Raw genomic sequence first — 14721 nt, 5'->3', positions numbered from 1 at the left:
TGCCTTCCACGCTTCCAGTTCCACTTTGTTCATTGACTTTCCGAACTCTGGATCTCTGATGAGCTGACGGATCTGAGGACCGTCAAAGATGCCAGCTTTCAACTTCTCCATGGTCAATCCTGGAAAAGCCTGGCACAAGTAAGTGAAGCAGTCACCATCCTTGTCCAGAGCCTTGGTGAACTGCTTGATTAAGCCGAGCTTGATGTGCAGCGGTGGGAAGAGTATTCTGTCTCTGTCCACCAGAGGGTTGTTGATGACGTTCCTTTCTTTGCAAGGCACCAATTCCTCCCGCACAGGCCAGTCCTTCTTCGTGTAATGCTGAGCACAGTCCCTACTATCCCACATGCACAGAAAACATGGGTACTTGGTGAATTCAGACTGTTGTCCCAACAAAAAGTTCACCATCTTCAGGTCAACACAAATAAACCACTTATGCTGATCATAACCAATTTTCTCCAGCACATACTTCACCGCTTCATAGTTCTGCTTCAGTGTACTCGAGTGAGCCAGGGGTATAGAGGCAAACTGGTTGCCGTTGTGTAGCAGAACACATTTCAGTGATCTCTTGCTGCTGTCAATGAACAGTTTCCAATCTTTGGGTTCGTACTGTGGCACTCCAAGCTTGAGCAGAAGCTGTGCAATATCTGCACAGTACACCAAGTCCTTCTCTTCCGAGAAAAAACAGAGGTACTCTTGATGCCTGTTACGGAAGAAGCTGATGCGAGCACTGTCAGAGAGGAGGTTTTTTTCCTTTAATCTGGATGCCAACAGTTCGGCAGCGTCCTTTGACAAGCTCAGGTTGCGAACTAGATCATTCAACTCCTTTTGGGAAAATGGATGTGGAGCATCATCTTCAAGAACCACTTCTTCTTCTTCATGTCCTTCAACACTGGAGGCATCTTCGTCACTAATGTCAGGAAGTTCTCCGAAGATAGGCACTGAAATTTCAGCAGGGAAACCCTGGGTTGTTGTTGCTACAATGTTGACAGCCGGCTGCCTATAAAAGCAGGCCGGCTGAGCTGTTTGCTGTTCAGTTCTGTTCCAGCTTACAAAATAAAGAGCTGCTTTGGAGAAATCGCTGTGTCACCTGCCATGTCTACCCACTATTCAACTGGGGCCACAGCCGAAAAGGCCCTGGCTCTGGATGAGGCCATCCTAACCTCCCTGTGGCCCAGGATCTCCAAGATGTTTTTATCTGAAGACCGTAAGGTCATCCGTGGGACATACCAGGAAAGGCGGTTCTGTAGGTACGGGGGTCCTAGGCTTCTGTAGGTACGGGGGCCCTCTGGCCTTTGCAGAGCCACAGTCCCAGGGTTTGAATGTGGCCCTCGAGACCTCTCTATGTGGCCCCCAGGACCCTTCCCAAGACACACCCCTCATTGGTCCCAATTTCCTTGGGTGGAATAATATATCCTTGAGCTCTGGCAATGGAGGGAGGAGAGAGACAGGTGTTTGTGAATCTGCATAGGAAAGCCATAGCTCAGCAGTCGGGTGTCTATGTTGAATAGGATCCAAAATGCAGCAGTCTGATTGGTCTTAGAACAATAGGATCCAGAATGCAGCAGTCTAATTGGTCCGCAGGAGCCGCCCAATCCAACTCCAGGTGGAAGTGAATCCGCAACCTGATTGGCCTACGGGAGAATCCCTGAATTAGCCAATCACGTGGGGCCCATTGTGTAAATAATGTATATAAAGCAGACATTCTGGGGGAACTTCCATTCCTCCTCACCACTAGGAGCTGAATAAAGAGCATGAAATCCACTCTTGACTCTGAGTATATTTCAGTTGTCCCGGAGGGAATGTGGACCTCAAGGTGACTGTGGACCTCCAAGGTCCAGCGCCCACCAGGACCCACCTTCCGCCTCTTGCAAATGGCAGCCGTCCGAGCCTGAAGGTCGTCCCAGCGCTGGTTGACCTCTTGCACCGTGGGCCGGAGCTGTGGGCCGATGGCCCCACTCCTCACCAGCTGATGGTATCGCCTGTTTAAGGATTCCAGAGGAAGCAGCTCGTCTGACACTTGTCTTTGTAGCACCGGAAAAGGAGCCATGCAAAATGCCAGTGGGGATGTTGCAGGAATATCCGCCCTCCCTTCCCCACAGGTGGGCGGGGTTTGCGGCACCAAGCGAGGCTCACCTGGGCGGGTGCCACCCACCTGCTTGACATAGCTGTCAACCGTCCCTTATTTGGCGGGAAAGTCCCTTATCCCAGCGCCATGTCCCGCTGCTGTTCCGGATTGATGATGTCCCTTAAATTTCCCGGGTTTCAAAGGAAGCAGCTCCTCTCCCTCCCTCCCTCCCTGCCGGCCAGGGAGGAGGGAGGCTCCAACTGTGTTGCTTGGCTGCATTGCTCACCCAATAAGAAGTCTAAGAACGACTGTGGGGTGAAGCTTGCATGCCTTGTGCTGATCAAATTGGCTGTGTTGCCTGGGGACTCGCCTTTGCTCAGCGCTTCCCAGCGGAGAGGTGACGATGGTTTTCCTTGAGGCTTCATTTGGCTCCTGGCTGGGCTTTCTGCCTTTGACTCAGAGGGGCTCACAAGTTGAACATACCTGTGCTGAGTGCTCGGATCAGAATCAGATGGATACGTCATCGACGGCCCACTCAGGTCTGTCTGCAGCGGGAGCACATGGTGGCGGAAAAGGAAAGGAGATCTCGTGGGAGGGGGGGGCTTTTGAATTTGTTTTGAAGGCTCCTTCGATTGACGTATGGGGGAAAATAAAGGAGCTGGTTGACTAAAATGGTGGATGAGTGGTGATCTCATGGCGAGGGGCGGAGGCTGTGTGTGTGTGGCTAGTTAATGCAAGCTGAGGGGGGTTTTGAATGCTGGGCGCCATTTTGTTGCACGTGCTGCTGCAAACTTTGCAGTGCAAAGCCAGGCCGGGGAGCCATCTTAAGTTGAGGCTGCATAGGCCTTGTGGTGCATGTGATTCAGATTCTATTCAGTTGAACCTCTGGTTACAAAATTGGTTGGACAGTGTTCTCGAAGCTACCAGCATGAGTTTGACCAGACTGCAGGAGGACAGGAAGACTGGAACAGGGGAGGCTGCTGGTCCCTTATTTTCAAGGCCGCTGGTCCCTTATTTTCAAGGCCGCTGGTCCCTTATTTTCAAGGCCGCTGGTCCCTTATTTTCAAGGCCGCTGGTCCCTTATTTTCAAGGCCGCTGGTCCCTTATTTTCAAGGCTGCTGGTCCCTTATTTTCAAGGCCGCTGGTCCCTTATTTTCAAGGCCGCTGGTCCCTTATTTTCAAGGCCGCTGGTCCCTTATTTTCAAGGCCGCTGGTCCCTTATTTTCAAGGCCGCTGGTCCCTTATTTTCAAGGCCGCTGGTCCCTTATTTTCAAGGCCGCTGGTCCCTTATTTTCAAGGCCGCTGGTCCCTTATTTTCAAGGCTGCTGGTCCCTTATTTTCAAGGCTGCTGGTCCCTTATTTTCAAGGCTGCTGGTCCCTTATTTTCAAGGCCGCTGGTCCCTTATTTTCAAATCTGTAAATTGACAGCTATGCTGCTTGAACTGGCCTTTGACCCGCCCTCGGCCAGGGAGGGCAATGGACGGCCGGCCGGGGGTGGGCCTAAGGCCACAAGAAAAGAGGCTGACTCCTGGGCTCAAGCCTCTTTTGCCTTTCTTCCTTCCAAGATCAGGATCAGGATCGTGTCCAGGCGGAGGGACTGATGTAAGTAACCGGCCTTCTTTGCCCCTCCGCCAGGCTAGGCCGCGTTTTAGCCTGCTCGGTTAGGCATGTTGCGGCCTTTTGGGAGCTTTTCCCTGGCAGCAGTATGGGGGGGAGCCGGCTCCTCCACCGGCAGCTGCTTGCCCAGGGTGCTGCCAGCCCGAGTGGGCAGCCCGGCCCCTGAGTAAGCCGCTAGGTCGGCCTACCAGCTTTTTGTGATGGCCAGCGGTGGTGTGGGCCGCAGCTGCGGGCTGCTTGTGTTGTAAACAAAAATTGCCCTTTTCCCTTATGGAGTATCCAAGAGCCCATATAGAGTCCTTACGTAGGTTCCCTATTGGTAGGGGAAAAGAACAGAGGCCAAGCAGAGAATATTGAGAAGCAAAGCAGCTAGTAAGCCTGATCTTTATTGATCTGTTGCAACAGGGTGCTCCCCTCACACGCAGGAGAGGAGGAGGACCCAGAAAAATGGCGCGCAAGGCCTTATAAAGACTTTTGAAATTCCCATCCTGTAGATCAGGACCACCCCCAGAAACATCATACATACATCACAGAAAATTAAATGTTGTTTTTCTCTTGTCCTTGTTTATCTCCGGTCTGGCAGGTTACTTAATTGGATTTCCTGGGTAGCCTGGCCAGCCTTTTGTAATGATAAATACTTAGTTCCTGGGCTCACACCCTATTCAAACACAGACAGGATTTGTGAGGAAAGAGACAATGGGGAGGCTTTTCCATTTTGACCTTGCAGAGAAAAGATTTGGTCAGTTTAGGAATCAAAATGGTTCCAGGTTGGCCTTCCTGTGCTGATCTATGTACGTGCTTGGTTGGTACACTTATGAACATTACCATATATCTAAGACCATAAAATTCCTATTACAAGCTTGCATGGGGGGGGCATCGCTCCCCACCGCCGCCTGCCGGGTGCTCCTTCCGACCCAGGCGGGTGGCACAGGGCTCCAGCAAAGCCGTGGCCTGCTTGCTTTTATGGGGGGGGCGGGCGGGCACCGGGAGGGCGGCACGGGCCCGACTAGGCTGCAAAACGCCCCCCCCCCCAAAGGCACAAAACGCAAAACAAATGTATCTGAAGGGAAACTTCAGAAATTCCTGAGTGGTAATTCCTGGCATCCTGATACCTGAGTGCCAGACAGGTAGCCATTCCAGAAATAGCAAACCCAGATGAAGACAAAAGGGTGTGATGAACTTGGCTGGGAAGCAGGGAAATGTAAATATCTCTTTTGTTACACTTGATGGGTGTTTGGTGGAGGGCAAGGGGAACCATGGGGCGGGGTCCAGGATGCTCAGATTACGGCCACCAGACCTCCCCTTTCATGATGTATGAGTGATGTAGTTTGGGGGCGTGTAACATGGGGATTAGCAGCTAATAAAATTTGGGGGCTCTTTTGTTTGGGGCTTCCATCTTGTTCCACCTTGTGGCAGGTGGGAGTCCTGTCGGGACAGTCATCAATGAAGACCAAGCCTCCTGGCTGCTGTTTTGCTCTGGTATTCCTGGCTGGGGTCTTTGTTTTTTGTCCAAGGGAGCCCTCAGATTTCTCCGTTGACAGGGAGCATTGAGACTAGAGCAGGCAAAATTATTTGCCCCCACCTCCCTACAAAGTGGTCCAAGGCTTCTTGCAAACAAATAAATGGGTGATAAAATGTTATTAATGTAAGGTTACCAGGTGTCCCTGTTTCCTGAGGACAGCCCCCGGATTTACAAATCAGTCCCCTGACAAAATCCACTGAAGTTGAAAAGCGTCCCCAGATTCACTGAAAAAAATCTGGTAACCTTATATTAATGGTTCATGATGTTTTTGTGTGGATTCACCCAGAAGTCGGTTCTGCCTCCTTTCTGTGTGACGCCATGATCTTTTCAAAAAACAGCCTTTTAATAATATTTTAAAGTGCATTTTCCTCTCAAAATCATTTCCTTCAAAATGCCCATTTCTAAATGTGCTCTTGTTCATGTTCAAGCAGAGTCTGTGGCAGCAAAATGTTCTGCAGAAAAGGCCACCCGGAATTCCAGATGTTGCCACAGCAACCAAAGAGCAGAGGTTGTCAGAGTTAACAACTAAGGTCCTGCGTTTCAAAAGGCAGCCGCCTGCGATCGACGGAACTCCTAGCCTCAGGGTGATGTACGCTGACACACTGAACTTAATGGGGATGGCTAACCTAGGTTCCTTGACTTCTGTGACACTGTGCTGAGTGGAAGAAAGGCGATGTACACATCACACATTTAAAGCTCACCCAAACACAGGAATCCTGGGTATAGCTGTTTGTCAAGGGTCCTGGGAACTGTAGTTCTTAGGAGGATTCTTAGGAGGAAGGGAATGTGCCGCAAATGTATGGGGCATGCGTAGTTGAATACAAATTCCATCTTTTTGGCATTGGCAATTGGCATTGTCGGCCAATTGGTGCCAAAGAAGGACAGAACTTTTTTCATGTATGCTACAACAGCAGCAAGAATACTCATTGCAAAGTATTGGAAGACACAAGATCTACCCACTCTGGAAGAATGGCAGATGAAGGTGATTAACTACATGGAATTGGCGGAAATGACTGGCAGAATCTGAGACCAGGGAGAAGAGTTGGTGAAAGAAGACTGGAAGAAATTTAAAGACTATTTACAGAAATATTGTAAAATTGATGAATGTTAGAAGAATGTTGGAAAGAAACTAAGGGGTTTCCAGCTGTAACGCAGATACGAAAGAAAAAAAGTTTACAAATGGGTAAAAGCTTAATGGTAAGGATTTGCTGAACTAACAAATTGAAGTGGAATACAGGGAAGGGAGGGATGAGGAGGTCTGGGGAAATAAGCGTAAGGAAGATATGTTATGGAAAATTATTTGTTTTTTAATTGTTTTTATGTTGTATTTTGTATTTTGTATTTGTTTTTTCATTTCTATTGTTATATTTTAAAAACTTTAATAAATATATTTGGGGGGGGGAACAAACAAATTCCATCTTTTTTAAGAACAGTTAAATGAATGGAGGAGGATAGGCCTAACAGTGAATATTTGTGTTAACAACTAATAATTGAACACTTGGGGGGGGGGTATTCTCTCTCCTTTCCTCTGGTGCTACAGCCCATCTCTGAACAGATGCAGCCAGGCACTGCACTGCAGGAACAGATTCTGGAACCCACTGGAGGAAGAGCCTATGGAACTCCCAGAGACAACTTTCTTCTCTCCATGCATTATGAAGAGTCCACGCCGCACCAGCACTCCCTGCCTTCTACGTGGGTGGTGGCCCACTGTACGTGAGCATGAGGTGGAAGGATCTGGCGTAGCGGTTTTGCTGGAGGCAGGAGAGCTCCGACGGGTACAGAGGAAAGGGGCTGGCCAGGAGAAGCAGCAGCAGCAGGATGGCGCTGAGGACCATCACCGTCCTGTTCCATATGGCGGGGAGTCTGGGGGGCTTCTGGGTTGGGAGGCAGGAGATGATTGAAGGCTCTTGTAGGCTGGATCTGGAAGGAGAAGCAAATGGTTCAGATTCGTAAATCTGGTTGTTGGGACACTTCTTTGAATAATAAATAATAATAATAATAATATTTTATTTATATTCCGCCCTCCCAGCCAAAGCCGGGCTCAGAGTGGCTAACAACAGTAAAATAATACAGCATTCTTTATGGACTTAGGTAAAGGGACCTAGGCACCACTGTATTGCCGTATGTTCCAACGGAGGACCTCAAGGTCCACAAATGACAACATTTTGGAGGTCCCAAGTCGCAAGGTGGTTAGACTGGTCTCAACTAGGGCCAGGGCCTTTTCAGTACTGGCCCCGACTTGGTGGAACGCTCTGTCACAAGAGACCAGGGCCTTGAGGGACTTGACATCTTTCCGCAGGACCTGCAAGATGGAGCTGCATTTTAACCTGTATTTTAAATTGTGTTTTTTTTTTCTTTTCCTATTATGTTTTTACTGTAATTTTACTGGTGTTAGCCTCCCTGAGCCTGGCTCTGGCTGGGGAGGGCGGGGTATAAATAAAAATATTTATTATTATTATTATTATTATTGCAAGGAGATGCCACCAGGGCTAAAGTCTGGTAGGAAGCACAAGCTCAATGGGCCTCCTAAACCCAGAGGGGTGGAAGTGGCTGGCGGTTGTCCAGTGTTACCCAAAGAAAGCACTCTGCACATGCTCAGAAGTGCATTCCTTACAGCTTCAGGATCTCCAACCATTCCTTTCTCAGTTGCAGCCCAAGGCAGCGAAGCCACAAAGATCCAGGGATTCGTTTTCCAGTGTTCCCAACCTATCAACTGCTTGCTTGCCCAACGTTGCCGGCTGGGGTTGGCCGAGTTGTCCTTTTTGCCCGTTGCTGTGACTTCTGCCTCTTTGGTCGTTTCCCGCTTGCCTGGGATTGCACTGGGAATTGCAGATTGAGGACACATAGGGAGACGGGCCCACAAGTCCCAGTGACCTGCAGAGCGGACAGAAAGATTATAAGGTGCTGCCCTCTACGGAGCCAGATCATTGGTCCATCTAGTTCAGTGTTGGCTACACTGGCTGGCAGCAGCAGCTCTCCAGGGCTTCACGCAGAGGATTTATTGCCCAGGACTGAACCTGGGACTTTCTCCATGCGAAGGAGCGGTGGGCTCTTCCCCTGTTATTTGGAGCGCCTGCTTGGCACGGAGAAGGCCTTGGGTTCCATCCCTGGCATCTCCAGGCCGGGCCAAGATGGGAAACCCTGGACAGCCACTGACCCTCAGAGTACACCAATATTTCTGGCAGAAATGACTGGCAGAATCCGTGACCAGGGAGAAGAGTCGGTGGAAGAAGACTGGAAGAAATTTAAAGACTACTTGCAGAAATACTGTAAAATTAAGGAATGTTAAAATGATGTCTGATCGAAAATAAGTGGTATTGGTAAAAAGATTTTTAAGAATATGCAAGTATGGATTGATAATGGTTAAAAATATATAGTTATGATAGGTTAAGATACTGAGTTATGATAAATGATAGAGGGCAAGGATTTGCTGAAAGGATTTTTAAACGGGAATACAAAAGGGGAGGCGTGAGGAGGTCAAAGAATTAGGGTAATGAGATCAAGGATTATCGAAAGATGGAGTTAATTTTAATTTTTTTGTGTTTCCTTTTTTCTGTTTAGTTATCATTTCCTTTTTCTTTTCTACATATTTTTTTAATGTGTGTGTTTTTTCTTTAGTTTGTTAACTCTTTATATTTTGTAAAGTTATGATCTTTGTAAATTTTTATTTTGTAATTTTATGTTTGTGTTTAAAACCTTAATAAATATTTTATAAAAAACCAACAAAACAGAGTACACCAATATTTCTCAAACCTGAATCCCCGGTTGTTGTTGGACTACAACTCCCATCATCCCTAGCTAGTGGGATGAGTGGTCTGGGATGATGGGAGTGTCGACATGCAGAGGGGCTGGGAAGCCAGCTGGCAAGCCCAGCTCGCCCTCTTTGGCCTCTCAGGGTTGGAGCCGTCAGGATCATAGCAGATTTGGCTCCAAGGCCGAACAGCTGCCCAGCCCTATCACGAAGCGCAGAGCAGAGAGATGTCTTTGTCAAATTGGAAGGAAGCTCGCTTTACTGGCCGAGGGAGCCGGCATACAGCTTCCAAGTCATGTGGCCAGCATGACTAAGCCGCTTCTGGCAAACCAGAGCAGCGCACGGAAACGGCGTTTACCTTCCCACCAGAGCGGTACCTATTTATCTACTTGCACTTTGACGTGCTTTCGAACTGCTAGGTTGGCAGGAGCAGGGACCGAGCAACGGGAGCTCACCCCATCGCAGGGATTGTTTTTAGAATGCTTAAAAGAAAATATTGATGTGCTTGCTGCCCTGGGCGAGAAATAAATTGAAATAACAACTACGATGTAATCATCTTTCTTCCACCCCCACCTACCACAATATGGGTTTATAGCAACACTGGGTTGCTTTATAAGTCAGATCTCTAAGAAACACACACACACACACACACACACGGCACCTGTGCATTGGGTATGCCAAATATCCAGATTGCTATTTGCACTCGCAATGTCATTTAAAAAATGTCTGCAAACCAAAAATAAGCAAATCAGCAACCCAATCCCATGTAATAAGACCTGGGAAAGATTGTGAACTTGTTGCTACCTTTTGTTTCAGGGCTGATTCTAAACTCTTCTGTCGCTGCTACCCCAAAATCCTGAGTTTCTCTGTTATTTCCTGAGGTCAGCCAACACGTCTGCCTGTAGGAAGATGGAAAACTGGCTTCAAAGTAAACTTATGCTCAGGGCTATTCTTTATCGCCTGCCTTACACTTTTAAGGGCTCGTCCAAACTTCCCCTTGCTGCATCCTGGGCATAAAAATGTGCTTGGACATTGACTGGGAAAGCACGGGCCTGTGTGGAGAAAGCACTGGGCAACAGGTTAAGTGTGGATGAGCCCAAGGTTTATCAAAATGAGGCTTATGTGAACCACTGACAAGATCCTCTGCTATATCTGTAGAACTGACCACTCCCCAATAGCCAAAGAACTCCACTTTAATTGAGGTTCAGAAAGGAACTGGCTCACTCTGGACCAGATAGCCTCATCACCAAATTTCAGAGGCTCTGCCTTTTCTGGTTTCACCCTTTTCAAATCTCCTGCTCAGGCCAAACCTAAATTAATTTCTTATTGGCAAAAGCCAGCATGAGGATCCAATGAGGATACTGACAGGATTTGCTAGTAAGGATTGAACTATTTATGATTTTGAATACTAAAATTTTATATTTTTCATAATTAATGGATAAACCATTTCCAGAACAGCAATCAGAAAACTTCCTCAGCATATATTTCAAACCTGGTCTGGAATGTGAGATGATGGCCGCATCATCTGCATATAACTACAAGGGGGTCCTTCTCATTCCTATTTTTGGAAGGTGTCCATCTGGGTCCATTAAGCTCTCTTCTAGGTCATTTAAGAAGAGGAAAAACAGTGTGGGGGCCAAAATGCATCCCTGTCTCACCCCCCTAGTCATCTTGATGCTGTTCAATAACTGTCCCTGCCGACCGCATCGGACCTGCAGTTTCATTCCATTGTACAGGGCTTTTATAAGAAAGAGGAGTCATTTGTCCTGCAAAATCAGATTTAATTTGGACCATAGCTGGGATTTGGGGGTGGAATCAAACACTGATTTCAGAAGGCCACAAAGAGTTTACCCTGTATACTTCTGGTATACTTCTCAACTAGGAAGGACAGCATTAGACAGTGGTCTGATGTTGAATGGTTCTCACGAAAGGCTGCCTGGGCTTCAGATAGTATATTATGTTCATTTAGAAAGGTTGTCAGTTTGCTACTGAGGAATCGGGCAATCAGAGGCTCAATATGTCAAGTTCCTATTCGAAGACCGGACAAACGCTAGAACATTAGCAGTGGCAAAGTTTTTATCGGTGGTTGCAAGAACCAATGATCCCTATCTTTTGAACAAAATGCTTATTTAACCTGGAGGTAGGCTATATGAATTGTGTATTGCTTTGTAACGATTTGTTGGGTCTCTGGACCGTTATAAAGATTGAGAGTATTTATGACTTTTGGAACATCTGCCACTTTCCCCACCCAGAGCCAGGGTTTGGTCTTGGACTGTGCTCTCCATTTTCCCCAGCCACAGATATTTTTGAGACAGCCCTTTCTTCCCTTTTGGGAAGAGCTGTGTCCCAGGGATAGAGCAAAAGGTCCCAGGTTCTATACCTGGCATCACCTCCAGATAGGGCTGTTAATTTCCCCTTCCTGAAATCCTGGGAGAACCCCTGCCAATTTGTGTCCAGAGAATACTGAGCCAGCCTGGCTCAGAATAAGGCCTCCTGTGTTCCTTCCCCCAGTTTCGATGTTACTGAGCCAAATCTAAGCAGCTTCTGTCCTCACATCCCAGCCTCAGCCTCCTGGCAAGTTGTGCACAACAGTTCCCTGGCCTTTGCCAGATATCTTCAGCCTTTGCACACATGGATTTTGTTGCTCTCACATGGCTGAAGCCCATGACAATCTGGGCAGCATGTATTGTCCAAGCCGCAGAATGTTTTTCTTACGCAACCTGCTTAAGCGGCTCCTTTTTCAAGGACATAATGAAGAACTGGTTTGGACCAACCCTTTGAGAGGTTTAGCATTACCCGTTGTGCTCAGGGTGGATTCCCCAAAGGCTAATCCTGCCTTTTCACAGCCTTTTGTCCTTTATAGATTCTCTCTCTTTCTTTCTTTCCTTGCTTGCTCCTTCTGGCTTCTCAGGGAACTGTCACGGTACGATTAGGCACAATGAGTTTGGCAAACACTGGGAGCCTGATTGTGTAACTCGCACTGGGCTCCAACCTTACTCTGCAGCTGAAAATAGAAAGCGTGAACAATGGTTAGAACCAAAGGCCTAGACCATCAGCAGTACAACTGGGTGTTTTTTTATATTAAAAATACATAGATATTATGTTTAAAGGTAAAGGTAAAGGGACCCCTGACCATTAGGTCCAGTCGTGGCCGACTCTGGAGTTGCGGCACTCATCTCGCTTTATTGGCCGAGGGAGCCGGCGTACAGCTTCCGGGTCATGTGGCCAGCATGACTAAGCCACTTCTGCCGAACCAGAGCAGCGCACAGAAACGCCGTTTACCTTCCCGCCGGAGTGGTACTTATTTATCTACATGCACTTTGACGTGCTTTCGAACTGCTAGGTTGGCAGGAGCAGGGACTGAGCAACGGGAGCTCACTCTGTCACGGGGATTCGAACCGCCGACCTTCTGACTGGCAAGTCCTAGGCTCTGTGGTTTAACCCACAGTGCCACCCACGTCCCTTTTATGTTTGGGGGGGGGGACACACACCTTTGGGTCTTTCTGGCAGGTCATAATTATTAAGGAACTTGCACACTGGACAGAGAGCTATGATGTGGGGCACTTACATCGTTCAGATATGCTGAGCCAAAATTGGTGGGGGTGGGGGCTTTGCTGCAGTGGTAGGAGAGGGAGTAAGGTACCAAGACAGATACAGAATACCTCTGTTAAGGGGGGGGAATTCCAGGGTGAGAGCCTACTCAACAGCCTAGCTCATCGGGGTGCCAGTCCCCTGCGGGTCCATGCAGTCAGTAAAAGAAGGAAGTTCCAGCCAAGTAATTTGGAGCAAAACAGCAGTCAGTAGACCATGATCTTTATCATTGCGCGACAGGTTCCCACAGGAGTAAGAACCCTGAGCACAGGGTGACACCCTCTTTCAAAACTTCCCTCTTTCCCCCAGAATACACTTTGAGCAGCAGCATTGATACATCATCACTACATCACCAGCATGTCACAAATGGGGAGGGGTACACAAGGGTTACACAAGTTCAACATTAGGTCACTTGATCAGACAACACCATCACCGAAAGAACAATAAAACTCTTGACATCTGCTTGCCCTCAGGACTGGTCTGGAGATGGGCTTTCACCTGCCTTGCTCAACTGCCTCTGCGTATGTCCAGTGTTGCCCCCTTGGTCACTCCCTGGGTGGGGGGTCGTGTATTTGCTCTCACGCTTGGGGAATTATGGCAGGATGCCCCATGTGACTTCCTGCTTTTTGGTCCGTGGAGGGATGTGGAGCCCAAATTCACCTTTCTTTAAGGGTTAAAATGGCGCTGGGATGAGGAGAGTCGGTTAAAGTATGGATTTCCTATGAATTTATAAAGCTAGGTACAGTGGTACCTCGGGTTAGATATGCTTCAGGTTACATACGCTTCAGGTTACAGACTCCACTAACCCAGAAATAGTACCTGGGGTTAAGAACTTTGCTTCAGGATGAGAACAGAAATCGTGCTCCGGTGGCACGGCAGCAGCGAGAGGCCCCATTAGCTAAAGTGGTGCTTCAGGTTAAGAACAGTTTCAGGTTAAGAACGGACCTCCGGAACGAATTAAGTTCTTAACCCAAGGTACCACTGTATCTTCCCTGAGCTGTCAAGTCAAAAGGATACATTCAGGCATAATATTTGTAACATTGTAACAACTTTAAAAATGTGGGGGCCCCCCCGGTCATTTCCGTAACACTCACTAAAGCCTGTCAAAAGTGTGTTGTGTTGTGTTGTGTTGGGGGGAATGACCTGCCGCAGGTCGTCTACATTGCGCCGCCTCTCAGAGGCATCTCAGGTCTTCTCGTGCCTTGATAAATATTAGTCAGCTGGGGCCATACATGCTTGAGGTATAGAGGATCAGTTCTCGCTGCCTCGCCTCTGTTCACAAGGCTTTGAGTGATTGGTGGGTAAACAAAGGCACTCAAAGTGCAAAGTCAGGCTCCCAAAGGGAGAATTATTCCCTTGCAGGGGATTGCATAACGTCAGCTGCAACCCAATCTCGCTTTACATAACTTCTGATGCAAAGCTCAGCCCCCACCTCCTCACCTGCTCCTGTTGATCCATTTGCTCGCAGAGTACTTCCCAATCTCTCATTGATTTCAGTGTTTTGTAAAATGCTTTTCTGTTTGCTAAGGTTTTAAATGAAGCAATCGTCCTGAATTCTTGACCCAGGACAGTTGGCTGAAAGGCCAGGGCCATTGAGTTGAGAGTTGACAACACCCGTGATCAATTTTGAGGTAGCCATGAGAACCTTTTCCCAGCTGATACTAAAGCATGGAAGTGCCTCGTCGTTCCTTTTTTAAAATGATTTTTATTAAAGATTTCAATTTTACATCTCAAAATAAACATTTTACAAACTTTAAGATATCCGCTGACTTCCCTTCTTCCCCTTCCGTGGTTCGTTTTGCATATCCTCTGTTCCTGCATATTTTACCTTAACCATTCAAATCAGATTTCCACTTTTACAACAATCAATTATTACTTACACTGTTGGGTTTATCTTAATGCTGCCAGCATTTTCAGCTGCGTATAGTTGTTTTCCACATATTCAATGAATATTTCCCACTCTTCTTTAAATATACGTTCTTCTTGCTCTCTTATTCTATATGTTAAGCCTGCGAGTTCTCAAATTCTAACATCTTAAGTTGCCAATTTTGTTTACGAGGGACCTCGCTCATTTTCCATTTGGGGGCTAACAAAACATGGGCCATTGTTGCTGCCTACATAAACAGGCTTTTCTGACACCTAGGGATTTCTGTCTAGATTATTCCCAATAGAAAG

At 47.6% G+C, this 14721-nt stretch overlaps 1 long non-coding RNA gene across 1 annotated transcript; it reads right to left on the bottom strand.

The window, feature by feature from the left end:
- Positions 1-6662: 6662 nt before the first annotated feature.
- On the bottom strand, positions 6663-13995 carry LOC310712960. Its single transcript, XR_014529043.1, has 2 exons — positions 13690-13995; positions 6663-8078 (listed from the first exon to the last, which is right to left on the bottom strand). It is a non-coding gene; the product is annotated as an uncharacterized lncRNA (long non-coding RNA).
- Positions 13996-14721: the final 726 nt, after the last annotated feature.

This window comes from Podarcis liolepis, assembly GCF_965112155.1.
Source record: "Podarcis liolepis genome assembly, chromosome: 7".
NCBI classification, from domain to species: domain Eukaryota; kingdom Metazoa; phylum Chordata; class Lepidosauria; order Squamata; family Lacertidae; genus Podarcis; species Podarcis liolepis.
The sequence above is the reverse complement of the archived record's forward strand: the minus strand, read 5'-3'. Positions and strand labels throughout refer to the sequence as shown.